General features: G+C 35.5%; 1 protein-coding gene and 1 pseudogene across 1 annotated transcript in view; one reads left to right on the top strand and one right to left on the bottom strand.

The window, feature by feature from the left end:
• LOC122968041 (oocyte zinc finger protein XlCOF6-like) overlaps positions 1-15,423 on the bottom strand; it is an 813,118-nt gene that overhangs the window by 156,995 nt on the left and 640,700 nt on the right. The window lies entirely within an intron of this gene.
• LOC122968950 overlaps positions 1-15,423 on the top strand; it is a 104,182-nt pseudogene that overhangs the window by 29,122 nt on the left and 59,637 nt on the right.

The raw sequence follows: 15,423 nt of genomic DNA, 5'->3' as shown, positions 1-15,423 counted from the left end.
TAATTTGATGAATTTTCTGTCAATGTTTGATGTGTCAGAATTGAGACCCAAACCTAAAATGGGCAAAATTTAGCAGGTTTTATAATGTAATGGATAAAAGTTTGTCTGTGTTTTTTAAAGTAATAATTTTTGCTTGTATATCTACATTTTAGTTTGTCAATAAAAGTCATTGTCTAACTAGCAGTTTCCTGACTCTGTGGACGGGTCGACATGGGAAAGGTCAATCCAGGTATTTCTCATTTTCAAAACAATTCTGATATTTTAACCTTTGCTCACAATCCAGGGTTGTGTTCATCTAAAATTCCCCTCAAAGACAAAATTTCATCCCAATTATTTATTCTGTGTGTAGAAGATTTTTCATACCTCCCAGGGCCTGGCATAATGTCAGAAATGTCTCTTTCTTTGTCCAACTGTAAAAATATCAAGTAAATTGTTGCCATTTTGTGAAAACACAAGTATAAACGCCAATACTTTGATGGTTCCAGATTCTCAAATGTTAAAATTAACCATTTGTAGGAAATTTTGATGGGTGTTTTTCACAATTTTCTGATGTATAAAAAAATAAACATTGATCAGTTGAGAAAATAATCGGCATATTAATAAATAAAGTGAGATATTCAATTCCAGAATCACATCAAACACATTAAGCGGCAGGAGATTTGGAATTTTGAGTCATGACCTCAGTATTTATAAAATCTTTGCTACGGCCCCGAGGGGACCAGAGGTCACACTTTTACTGAGGAAACTGTGAAACTGTTGGTGCAATATTGAACATACTAGAAAAGTTACATTTTAACAGAACAAGTCAGGACAGCAGTGCTTTGAACTAAATGCTCACAATTACAATGCTAACATGCTACTAACATACTACTAAATTAGCACTAAACACAAAGAACATTGGTAATGAACGAGAAATAAATTTTGACCTGATGATGGCACTACATGAAAAGCTAGGGGAAGGGTTCAAAAAAGTTATTAAATGTAACCCTTAATGTAACAGGTACAAAATTTCATTGCAATCCATCCAATAGCTGTTGAGATGCTTTATAAGTTGCAAGTGAATATGCAAATAAATACAAGGACTTACTATTTTGTCAATGTTTTGTATTTCCTGTATACATATATACAGGAAACACCCCAGGTGTCACCTTTTCTTGGCCTTGTGATTTACCTGTCTGCTCTCTCTGCTGGTCCTCCAGCTGTTGGTCAAACGTTTTATTCAGCTGGGGTTGTTTTGAAGATTATTTTGTTTTGCTTTGGTTGCTGTGATCCCGATGGGACAACGTCTTAAGGGAGGGGATGGGGTGGGTGTCACATTTTGTTTGGCCTTGTGATTTACCTGTCTGCTCCCTCTAGAGGTGTTCATGAGGGCAGCTGGCAACAGCTGAGGGCCCACAGGGTTCCCAGGTTATTTAAGTCCAGGCTGCAGCACAGCTCAGTCTCACATTCTTCTCTGACTGCTTACGGCTGCTGCTGGTTGCGGCTCTCTGTTCTCCCCTTCAGCTACTTGGTTTGGTTTAGCTCTGTTTCCGTAGTTTGGTTATGTTTTATGTTCTTCCATCTTAAAACACTCACACACACACATTTTACACTCATGCATGTCACACACCACTGACTACTGATTTCCACACTCCATATTGTGAATTTTTAATTTTGTTTAATTTTGTCTAATTTGGTTAATTTGTGTTAATTAACTTATTTTCTGTTAAAACTAAGCATGGTGTGTGTCCTATTTTGGTGCGGCCAATGAGCCAGGTCATAACAATATATATATTTACTGAAAAAATTATTTTATCGCACATATGTTTCACAGTGAAAAGCTTTCAGTCATTCCTTGCTTTGTACTTTCTTTAAATATACATCACTTTTAAAACAAAACAACCTTTTGTCTAAATATGTTTGAGCATCATTGTGATAGTGAAAGGCAACCAAGAAGCAACACTTATGCGATCAGCAAACATCCCTCCTTGGCATAGTTTGTTTAATGCTTCCCCCTGCTGGTGAGAAATGTGCTGTACATCCTAAATGTACACTCACTGATCACTTTATTAGGAACACCTGTGCAACCTAATGCAATCCATTACAACAGCTCTGACATAAATTCTACTTTTTTGCGAGGCTTATACATTTTCAGCTTTTGTTGACATTATGAGAAAGGTGATAATTCTACTTTGTGTTTATTATTGAGGTCGTAGTGGATGGTAGTGATGTACTGAAGCTCATTATATTGAAAATTGTTGGAAATATTTTGCCCCCCTCATGTATGTTAATAGGGTGGAAATTTTTTACTCCACTAGATTTCTTTCACAGCTAGAGTTTCTTTTCACATAAAGACTAAAATGTAAAACCAAGTTAAGAGTATATAACCTTGTTAAAATTAGCTCCATTTTGACAGCAATAAAATGCTGCTTACAGGTTACTGCATCAGTAATAATGTTTATAATATTCACAAGTAAGGCTGGATTACCAACCAGGCAGAGCAGCAACTGACCAGACTCCCAGGTGGCCCCAAAAGCCTCCATATTATTTGGGTCTACATAATTTGATTAATTGCATATTTGTTTATAGAAATCTTCAAAGAAATTTGCACCACTGAATATCAACTGGCAGGTCCTCCATTCTCCATCTTGTGGTCCTGGTCTTGAAGAGGGACTGTGTCAGAATCTAGTTATGAGACTTGAATTGTTTTAATTTATATTGAACTCATTTGTTGTAAAGTTGTGTTTTATCAATTTCCACACAGAAAACTGAGGACAAGATAGTATTATTCCATCATAGGAGTACTGTAAGGCTGCAACCAACAATTATTTTCATTATTAATAGGTCTGACAATTATTTTCTTTAATAAATGATTGATTGTTCAGTAGCTATGATGTCAGAATATAGTGGAAAATTCCTATAATTATTCCCTAAAGTCCAAGTTAACATATTATATGTTATAGGATAGGTTCTGTCTTAAAACAACAGTCAGGTGTCCATATGAACAGTGAAAGTGTTTTTCCTGTCATCATTCCTCCTGTTCATACTGGCTATTAAAATATCCCCTTCAAAAGTGCTTTCAATGGAAGTGATGAGGGACAAAATCCACAGTGTGTCCATGCAGTCATTTTGCACAAATATGTATTTAAAAGTCTACCTTAAGATATATGATGCTTCAGCAGGTTGAGTTAGTCATATCAAGTGGATATCTGACACATTTACAGTCTTTTTAGCATGAAATTCCCTCTTTGTGTTTCCTCAGACAGTGTTTCCCTTTTGAGCTGCAGTGGAAGTATAGTAACAAGAAGAGGGACTGGCATAAAAAAGATGAACATTGAAAGATATCTACTTGATTTGACTCATTTGCAAAAAAAAACCTTCATATCAGCTCCAGAAAAACTTTTAGATACATTTTTGCACAGAAGGAGGACTGTGGATTTTGGCCCCCATGGTCAGTGTGAACAGGAGGAACGATTATGGCAAAAAAAACCTACTTTAGTGTTCATTTGGGCTCCTGACTGTTGGATAAGAAGGCTTGAAAAACTGTGAACCTGTCCTTTAACATATTATTTCATCTGACCAAATATATAAGAAATATATATAATATATAAGAAAACAACTAGCAAATATTCACATATGACAAGCTGGTACTGGTTAATTTCTGGCATCTTTGCTCAGAAAGATTACAATTAACAATGAATTGCCAGAAATTAAAATTTCTGGCAATTATTTGTGGATCATATCAGCAAATCAATTAATCAACAAATAAGTTTGGCTCTAGAGTCCTACTCCCATGTGTAGTGGGGCAAAAAACTAACTTTTACCGCGGGGCCCTATAGGAGGTAAATCCTGCCATGTTCATAAGGAGTATTTTTACTCCAGTATTTTTACTGCACTGCAGTATGTACTTTGACATATTCTTTGATACTATATCAGTAGATATCTAGAGATATCATTGATAAGCGGGTTTTGAGTGTTTCCACATAATCTCCCTGTAGTGCAGATGAAGAGAAATGCGTGTTCTAGTTATCAATGACGGAAGGCAGATGAACTCATGAGTGAGATTATCATCATATTACCGAAATCAACCCGAGCTGTGTCTTGTTCGGTTAAATATAGGCCTTGTTTGTTTCATGTTTTGGTCTTGATTATTTTTATAGTCTGGATAAGAAATAATTTGATCACATTATATAAATTACATAAGTTATATGTAAAATGTATGTTATAATGCTGCTGACTCAGAATCAGAGGACTATTATTACAAGTAGGAAACAGGTCAAAGTGTTCACAGCTGAAAGGATCAGAATCCAACTCACATTTGCTCATTTTCTTATTCTACTGTCAGTTCTTCCACCTCAGGTTTGGTTCAGTGCATGTAAGGAGTCATCTTTGTCAGTGACCTCCTGTTTTAGAGCTTTGAGCTGTCTAAGTTACTGTTCATGTTTTTTGTAAATACATTTAATTGTTTTTATATCTTTGACAACACACTTGTTTTATTCATTTTGCTTGATGCAGTTTGCTTGATTTCAGCAGGGTATGAATGATTGCAGTTTTATTGAGTCTATAGAAGATTTTTCATACCTCCCAGGGCCTGGCATAATGTCAGAAATGTCTCTTTCTTTGTCCAACTATAAAAATATCAACCAAATTGTTTCCATTTTGTGAAAACACACATCATCCACCCTTCTTTGTTTTTTCTTCTTTTCTTTTGAAATGGCATTTTAACACCGTAATTCTTCACTTCAGTTAATGATTGTCACTCAGCTCTTGTTCACTCCTCCTCTGTTACACTGCTGCACAGAATACCACGGGAGGTGAAGGTAAACTTTTACTGAACTTTATTTATCATTGTTCTCAGTTTACACACAACATGTTAGCATATGCAACCAATAATACAATTGACTTTTCCCAAAAAAAACTCTTCTTCTCCTCTTCTTTTTAACCCTCTCCACAATTTCCCTACTATGGCAAGTAACCTAGGTCACAAAAAACATGCTCCTCAATATTATTTCCCATTTACTGCCTTACAGCACGTTGAAGAACTTTACTTTAGCTGTTACTGTAGATTTCACAAAGCACGTAATAAAAGGAAACTGCAGTTTTTAACATATGAAACATGCAGTTGGAGTTTGTGCCTCTTGTTTGAGACTTGACAAAAGTAAGAAAATAAAACTTTCTCCAAAGTAAAAATAATCTTTACAAATTGAACCAGTTTTTATATATTTTATACTTTTATGAACTTGTCTTGTGTTTAGACTCAACCCAAAGCCACATCTCCAGTTTGTCCAGAATGCAGCAGTTCAGATTATTAGAGAAGTAGAAAGACGTGGTCACATCACTCAGTTGCATATTTGCCTTAGTTACTAGATTGCTTCAGAGCTGTTTTTTTTTAAGATTTAACTGATCATTTTACATGATGAGGACAGTTTTGAAGTCAACAGGAAGTTAGGGGGTGTGCTTTTACTCACTTTCGTTGCAACATCAAGTAATATCATGTATCAGTTGGCACACAAAAAGATAAAGAGGACGTGGCAAACTTTGTACAGACTAGAGACATTTAGACTGATGAAGTGCATTTGTCCACTCAATTTATGTTAATCCATTGAATGTAATTAATCCAGAATATTGAGAATATTGAATATTGATTTTTTTGTTTGTTTGTTTGTTTTCAGATTTTTGGGTGTGTGTTTTTTTAAAGGTGTATTATATATATTTATCTGATCAAGAGTCAAAAAACCCAAATACATAAGAAATATATATATACATATATACATATACATACATACATACATACACACACACACACACACACACACACACACACATATATATATATATATATATATATATATATATATATATATATATGAAAACTAGCAAATATTCACATATGAGAATCTGGTAACAGATAATTAATACTTATGTACTTATAGTGAAGTAATAGTTTGAATGATGCGGTCAGCTGACTCAGTGACATCAACTAGTGTCCAAATCATCTATTTGAAGAGGGGATGACACTTCAAACAGTGAAGCAGTAACACCATCGGACATTACATTACATTTTATTTTAACCCGCTTTTGCAGCCATGACTAACTAAAGGCCTCTCTTGCAGTGGCTACAGTCAATGTTCACGAGTCCACCATCAGGAGAACATTGAATATTAATGGTGAGCATGGCAGAATTGCAAGGAAAAAAGACTCTTCTCTCCAAAAAGAACATTGCTGCAGTCCACGGTTCGCCCAAGACCATGTGGATAAGCCACAAGGTGATTGGAAAAATATTCTGTGGATGGATGAGACCAAAATCAAACTTTTCTGCTTGAATGAGAAGCATTAGGTTTGGTGATGAGCAACACTGAAAGCAAGGGTTCATATACTTTTGGCTCCCACAAATATGTGAGATTGGATAATTTTCCTCACTAAATAAATGAAAAAGTTATTTTTTTTGTCTCATTTGTTTAATTGGGTTCACTTTATCTAGTTTTGGGACTTGTGTAAATATCTGATCATGTTTTAGGTCATATTTATGCAGAAATACAGAAAATTCTAAAGGATTCACAAACTTTCAAGTTGTTCATTTTTTTCTTATTCTACTGTGAATTCTTCCACCTCAGGTTTGGTTCAGTGCATTAAAGGAAATTTAGGAGTCATTGGCAATGACCTCCTGTTTCAGAGCTTTGAGCTGTCTAAATTACTACTTATATTGTTTTAATACATTTAATTGTCTTTATATCTTTTACGACACACTTGTGTTATGCACTTTGCTTGATGCAGTTTGCTTGATTTCAGCAGGATATGAATGATTGCCTTTATGCAGTTTTAATGGGTCTAATCTTTTATTCCATATTGTAATTTGATGAATTTTTTAGCAGGTTTTATAATGTAGGATAAAAGTTTGTCTGTGTTGTTTAAAGTAATATTTTTTGCTTGTATATCTACATTTTAGTTTATCAATAAAAGTAATTGTCTAACTAGCTGTTTCCTGACTCTGTGGACGGGTCGACATGGGAAAGGTCAATCCAGGTTTTTCTCATTTTCAAAACAATTCTGATATTTTAATCTTTGCTCACAATCCAGGGTTGTGTTCATCTAAAATTCCCCTCAAAGACAAAATTTCACCCCAATTATTTATTCTGTGTGTAGAAACTTTAATTGGAAGATTTTTCATACCTCTCAGGGCCTGGCATAATGTCAGAAATGTCTCTTTCTTTGTCCAACTGTAAAAATATCAATTAATTTGTTGCCATTTTGTGAAAACACACATCATCCACCCTTCTTTGCTTTTTCTTCTTTTCTTTTGAAATGGCATTTTAACACCGTAATTCTTTACTTCAGTTAATGATTGTTACTCAGCTCTTGTTCACTCCTCCTCTGTTACACTGCTGCACAGAATACCACGGGAGGTGAAGGTAAACTTTTACTGAACTTTATTTATCACTGTTCTCAGTTTACACACAACATGTTAGCATATGCAACCAATAATACAATTGATTTCTCCCAAAAAAACTCTTCTTCTCCTCTTCTTTTTAACCCTCTCCACAATTTCCCAACTATGGCAAGTAACCTAGGTCACAAAAAACATGCCCCTCAATATTATTTCCCATTTACTGCCTTACAGCATGTTGAAGAACTTTACTTTAACTGTTACTGTAGATTTCACAAAGCACGTAATAAAAGGAAACTGCAGTTTTCAACATATTAAACATGCAGTTGGAGTTTGTGCCTCCTGTTTGGGACAAAAGTAAGAAAATAAAACTTTCTCCAAAGTAAAAATAATCTTTACAAATTGAACAAGTTTTTACATATTTTATACTTTTATAAGCTTGCCTTGTGTTTAGACTCAACCCAAAGTCACATCTCCAGTTTGTCCAGAATGCAGCTGTTCAGATTATTAGAGGAGTAGAAAGACGTGGTCACATCACTCAGTTGCATATTTACCTTAGTTACTAGATTGCTTCAGAGCTGTTTTTTAAGATTTAACTGATCATTTTACATGATGAGGACAGTTTTGAAGTCAACAGGAAGTTAGGGGGTGTTCTTTTACTCACTTTCGTTGCAACATCAAGTAATATCATGTATCAGTTGGCACACAAAAAGATAAAGAGGACGTGGCAAACTTTGTACAGACTAGAGACATTTAGACTGATGAAGTGCATTTGTCCACTCAATTTATGTTAATCCATTGAATGTAATTAATCCAGAATATTGAGAATATTGAATATTGATTTTTTTTGTTTGTTTGTTTGTTTTCAGATTTTTGGGTGTGTGTTTTTTTAAAGGTGTATTATATATATTTATCTGATCAAGAGTCAAAAAACCCAGATACATAAGAAATATATATATACATATATACATATACATACATACACACACACACACACACACACACACACACACACACACAGTGTGAAGCAGTAACACCATCGGACATTACATTACATTTTATTTTAACCCGCTTTTGCAGCCATGACTAACTAAAGGCCTCTCTTGCAGTGGCTACAGTCAATGTTCACGAGTCCACCATCAGGAGAACATTGAATATTAATGGTGAGCATGGCAGAATTGCAAGGAAAAAAGACTCTTCTCTCCAAAAAGAACATTGCTGCAGTCCATGGTTCGCCCAAGACCATGTGGATAAGCCACAAGGTGATTGGAAAAATATTCTGTGGATGGATGAGACCAAAATCAAACTTTTCTGCTTGAATGAGAAGCATTAGGTTTGCAACACTGAAAGCAAGGGTTCATATACTTTTGGCTCCCACAAATATGTGAGATTGGATAATTTTCCTCACTAAATAAATGAAAAAGTTATTTTTTTTGTCTCATTTGTTTAATTGGGTTCACTTTATCTAGTTTTGGGACTTGTGTAAATATCTGATCATGTTTTAGGTCATATTTATGCAGAAATACAGAAAATTCTAAAGGATTCACAAACTTTCAAGCTGCAGTGTATATGAATGTAGGAATGTAAGAAGGGGGAGATGTATTGATATAAAAACAAAAGCCAAGAGAGACTCATTGTCTCTTTTTGGGCTTCCTTTTTGGGTTTGTCACTTGAGGTCCTTTTGCAAGTTTGCCTGTTTTGCATCTTTTCGGTGCAAAACAGGCAATTTCTGCCTTCAGACAACTGAAACAAGTCAAAACATGGTCCAATGTCTTACACCGTTTGTGCGGAACTATTTTTACTGAGCTACATTTGAACTGTCAAGCAAGAGTAAACAAACACAAACAATCACTTAGGACATAGCCAACTGGTAGAGAACCTGAGACCCAAGGAGAAGCTGCGGTTTCTTGCACATAGCAAACATCCCTAAATTTTAACGTCAAATGTAAAAAAGAAGAAGTTTCAAATTTTCCACAGAATGTGTTGTAAGTGACAGTCAAAGAAAGGTCATTGCTTCATACAAAGTCATAAAACATCAGCATGTAGCTGGTAGATGTCCTGGTGGAAGACCATACAGTGCTGCTTGAAAGTTTGTGAACCCTTTAGAATTTGCTTTACTTCTACATAAATATGACCTAAAACATGATCAGATTTCCATTCAAGTCCTAAAACTAGATAAAGAGACATCAATTAAACAAATATGACAAAAAACTTACACTTGTTTGTTTAATTATTGAGGAAAATGATCCAATGTTACATATGTATACATTTATTTGAAGGAGAAATGAGAGTTGGGTGTTTCAATCAATGGGATGACAATCAAGTGTGAGTCTGGGCGGCCCTGCTTTAATTAAAGAAGAGAAATCTGGGTCTTCACTATCAAAGTCTGAGCTTCACAACACAGGTTTGTGGAAGTGTGTCATGGTTCAAACAAATGATATTTCTGAGGACCTTAGAAGAAGAGTTGTTGATGTTCACCAAGCTGGAAAAGGTTACAAAACCATTTCTAAAGAGTTTGGACTCATGTACATATCATGTATCAGTTGGCGCACAACAAGATAAAGAGGATGTGGCTTTGTACAGACTAGAGACATTTAGACAGATGAAGTGCATTTGTCCACTCAATTTATGTTAATCCATTGAATCTAATTAATCCAGAATATTGAGTTTTGTTTGTTTGTTTGTTTTTAGATTTTTGGGTGTGTTTTTTTAAGGTGTATTATATATATTTATCTGACCAAGACTCAAAAACCCAAATACATAAGAAATATATATAACATATAAGAAAACTAGCAAATATTCACATATGAGAATCTGGTAACAGATAATTAATACTTATGGACTTATAGTGAAGTAATAGTTTGAATGCATGGCTTTTGCTTGTAATAGAGTATTTTATGCTGTGTTACTGTCACTTCTAAAATTCAATGCATAATCTAAATAGAAGGACAATAATCACCAAAGTCCATAAATGAAAGCTGCAGACCAAAAAAAAAAAATCACACACGCTGGTCATTTAAACATAAAATATCTTCTGACAATATATAAGTTATATTATATATATATATATATTATATATATTATATCAGTGGAGGCGTAGAAATATCATTGATAAGCGGGTTTTGAATGTTTCCATATAATGTTCCTGTAGTGCAGATGAAGAGAAATGCGTGTTCTAGTTATCAATGACTGAAGGAAGATGAACTCATGAGTGAGATTATTATCATATCACCGAAATCAACCCGAGCTGTGTCTCGGTTGGTTAGATGCGGTCAGCTGACTCAGTGACATCAACTAGTGTCCAAATCATCTATTTGAAGAGGGGATGACACTTCAAACAGTGAAGCAGTAACACCATCGGACATTACATTACATTTTATTTTAACCCGCTCTTGCAGCCATGACTTTAAAGACTCGATGGTCTCACCTGTTTCTCCTTCTGTGTTTCGTCCAGACTTGTCTTTGTCAGTCAGGTAAGATGTTGCTTTGTTTTTTTTCCATCACTAATGTTTTATGCTGTCATGAAAACATTCATCTCAGGTAGATTTAAAATCCAAAAAGACTTGGTCATAACCTAGTAGCCTATATGGCTGGACCGTGTGTGGTCAATGTGTGAAGTTGTGGACAATTTGTTACAGAGATAGTCAGTGTCAGGGGCGCCGGATTCATTTCAGAAGTGCAGGGGGACTGCGGACGCGCACACGGTTCCATTCATACTTTTCTGGGGTCGTGGACACAGATATTGTATGTCTATGAATATGCTTTATTACAAACAATCCCATCGTATAAACCTGGAATCTGTGTGTGACAGCTGACCTCTTTATATACAGTCAGTGGTGTAGATGGGTAACAGAACACAGAAAATTATTTACCGTTAGATCCTTGCCGATCCTGTTAATGAAGTTACTGCTGCTGTGCCAGGTGCGTGAATGTGCACAACACTAATGTATCGTTTCAGCTGCTGTGTGATGCTGCAGGTATTTGATAAAGTCGAAGGAAAGAATCTGACGCACAGCCAACTGTGGGCAGCAAACATCAGTACTGATGTTTTTGCAACATCCCAGATTACATTCAATGACACCTGAACGACATTAATGTACAATTCAGTGTCATTAAAAGCTGTATAAAAACTATTCTGACGGACATTTCAGTAGATTATGTTATAGAAGTGAAATACTATAGAAGTAAAAGAAACAAAATACATGAAAGTTGATTTGTGATGTTGGAGAGCTCTGTGTGCGCACATTTGCTGACTACAGACACACAAACTGTGTCTTTGTCTCTCTCTGCAATTTTCATTATGTAACAATCTCTGTGCTGACATGTGGAGAGAAGCGTGAAACACTGGAAAACGCTCCGCTCATTGTAAAAGTAACTTTACTACCTGTAACACGTCCACGACCTGTAAGCATCTTGTTGTGCAGCAACATATTTCTCTTCCACTCTGTTACATTAATAACAGTTTTGAGGAGATGAAATATGCGGGGAAAGGCTCAAAACACTTGGGGCTGAAGCAGTGGTGGCCCCCGGGACCTACAGGACGGCCCCCAAAGCTTTGGCACCGCATCACAGCTGTTTTGTTCACTTTTGCTGTTGACATGAACAGAAATGAGACGCAGGAGGTTTTCTGTGATTCAAAGAAACTTGTAGCATTCGGTGCCTAGTGCATGAAGTAGTGTGATGGTCACATAGTGCAAAGAAAAGAAACTGATCTTTTTTAATCTTAATTTATTTCTTGGTATTTTACCAATTTTGTTCTGTCCTACTTTAACCTGTTAATTAAAGTTCAAACTATAGGATGGTCCCAGTGAAGATACAGTATGTTATGTTTCTGCACATTATATTTAGTAACATTGCTTTAATCTGTATTGGTTCAAATGTAAAAATAGAGGGAAACAAACAGTGTGCTTGTTTATTTGGTGTGAACCACATCTCCTGTCCTGTACCTCTTACAGTGTCAATTCATGAAGTAGTGTGATGTCCATATAGTGCAAAGAAAAGAAACTGATCTTTTATAATCATAATTTATTTTGTGGAGTTTTCCCAATTTCTTTTTGTCCTATTTCAACCAGTTAATTAAAGTTCAAATTATGGGATGGTACCAGTGAGGCTACAGTACGTTTCTGCACATTATATTTAGTTATATTGCTTTACTCTGTATTGATTAAAATGGAAAAATAGAAGAAAACAAACAGTATGCTTGTGAGGAAGCTGTAGTTCCCTGCTATGACTATGTGCTGGATTTGTTCACGTGGAACTCGCTGCAGGTGACGAATCACGCAGATGTCTTGAATTTGTATGGATTTATTGTCACCACTACAACCACAATCCTTGTTCAAGTGTCTGATGACTCAGTGGTTCTGTGTAAATGAACATAATAAATCAGAATAAACATGTCAGATATCCGTATGAAAGTATAACAGGCTAATGTAGAAATGATAAACTATATTACTTTCTGAATGTATAAATTTCAACTATACAAGATAATACAACTGGCAAACAGCTGATAAATAATGTGGCCATGTATTAAACAGGCATAGCTGAGGCTGAAGCAGCATATTCCCTCTAACAGTGGGTTAATGTACATCAGCAGTGCAACACTGCCATCTAATGGCCAGTAGTAGACATGCATGACATCAATCCGGGGGCTGAACGAGCTGCTACACTGCACGGGTTGTGCACACCTGTTAATTAAAGAGCGGACCTACAAATGGCCGTTCAGTCCACTATTCTATTGGTAATATGGTAAATATTACACATCACAACTCAAACATAAAGTCCTAACCGTATGCTTGAGACATGATGCCTGTTAACATCTAGTGACTGTGGGTAACAGTAGCTGCTAATATGAGGCTACACAGTCGGCAGAATACATGAATATGAGCCCCTTTAGTTCGGTTAACACAGAAACAATTCACTAACGAACAGCAACTATAACAACATTCTTAAACACTTCACTCACTTGCGCTAGACGCACTTGACACCAGATGACTGTTAGTACAAAGCAAAGTTCTTAACCCAAAAGAGCGTCTGATGCGTGGCGGATTTCAGACTACCATCTTAAGGAAACTGCGGGTCAACCTAGTTTAGTTCTGATGAGCCCCAAAGTCCATGTCACATGATGCAGAGTTCAGGTGGGGGAAGAGAGAGAGAAAGAGAGGGGGCGGTTGCTGTTAAATGGGGCCTTTTGGACAATGCTTGTTTATTTGGCGTGAACCACATCTCCTGTCCTGTACCTCTTATACCTCTGCTGATATTGCTGCAAAGTTACAGCCAGTTTAGATGGAAATGGATGCTTTAATAAAACAAATCAAAGAACCTACAAAATCCCTGTTTGTAATGTGTGTATATTTAAATCATTCTGCATAGTAGTAGTATACACTCCATTATTACATGTGTGTAAATTTCTTTCTCTTTTGTTATTCTAGGTGAAGGTCCAGTGGGTCCACCGGGTGAGTGACTGAAAATAAATAATAATATATAACATTCAGTTGTAATTCTAATGTTTACAATGTCTACTTCTACCATCAGCTGTGCTTTACCATGTACTATACCTTCACCTCAGCCTCCCTTTACGTCAAGCTCACTTTTCACTGTCTCATCTCTTCATGTTCGTAGCGGCACCATTTATCCAAAATTACATGAAATGAACATAGACTTCAAATGGAAATGATATACTCTTTGCACAAAAAGTGACATAAGTGTGTTTTCTCAATTTCGCTAACTTGAATATGTTCACTTGTCACATTCAGTGTCAATGCATGGAGTAGTGTGATGTTCATATAGTGCAAAGAAAAGACACTGATCTTTTATAATCTTAATTCATTTCGTGGTATCTTACCAATTTCTTTCTGTCCTACTTTAACCTGTTAATTAAAGTTCAAACTATAGGATGGTCCCAGTGAAGATACAGTATGTTATGTTTCTGCACATTATATTTAGTAACATTGCTTTAATCTGTATTGGTTCAAATGTAAAAATAGAGGGAAACAAACAGTGTGCTTGTTTATTTGGTGTGAACCACATCTCCTGTCCTGTACCTCTTATACCTCTGCTGATATTGCTGCAAAGTTACAGCCAGTTTAGATGGAAATGGATGCTTTAATAAAACAAATCAAAGAACCTACAAAATCCCTGTTTGTAATGTGTGTATAAACATGTTATTCTGCATAGTAGTAGTATATACTCCTTTATTACATGCGTGTAAATTTCTTTGTCTTTTGTTATTCTGGGTCAAGGTCCAGTGGGTCCACCGGGTGAGTGACTGAAAATAAATAATAATATATAACATTCAGTTGTAATTCTAATGTTTACAATGTCTACTTCTACCATCAGCTGTGCTTTACCATGTACTATACCTTCACCTCAGCCTTCCTTTACTTCAAACTCACTTTTCACTGTCTCATCTCTTTGTGTTTGTAGTAGCACCAAAGCTTACATTTTACCAAAATTACATGAAACGAACAAATTTAAATGGAAATGATGTACTCTTTGCACAAAAAGTGACATAAGTGTGTTTTCTCAATTTCACTAACTTGGATACCCAAATTCTGGGAAATTGCAGTAGTTTCATCACCAAAAAGAAAAGAAAAAAAAAGAAATATGTCTAACTTCACCAACTACACACGAATAAAGTATAGGAGGAAAAAATTACTACATGATAATCAGGTCAGAACTATATTGAATTATTGTCACATATGCTAACATGTGGTATTCATGTATGGCTTTTAGGGTATATATATCTATATAGTCATTTATGTACGAAACATATAATATGAAATTTTGTTTGAAAAGAAAATGTTTTCTCAGCAGAATGAAACTCAAACCTCTCGCACCACAATCAACCTCTTGCCAAATATTATTCACTATTTAAGCCCTACATTTACACAACTAATTTGCAATAACTATTTTCATTCACTTATAACATTCAGTGTCAATGCATGAAGTAGTGTGATTTTCATATACTGCAAAGAAAAGAAACTGATCTTTCTTAATCTTAATTTATCTCTTGGGATTGTCCTAATTTCTTTCTGTCCTATTTTAACCAGTTAATTAAAGTT

The sequence above is a fragment of the Thunnus albacares genome, chromosome 18 (genome assembly GCF_914725855.1).
Source record: "Thunnus albacares chromosome 18, fThuAlb1.1, whole genome shotgun sequence".
NCBI classification, from domain to species: Eukaryota; Metazoa; Chordata; class Actinopteri; order Scombriformes; family Scombridae; genus Thunnus; species Thunnus albacares.
Note: the sequence above shows the minus strand (reverse complement) of the source record. Positions and strands in the feature narration are given on the sequence as shown.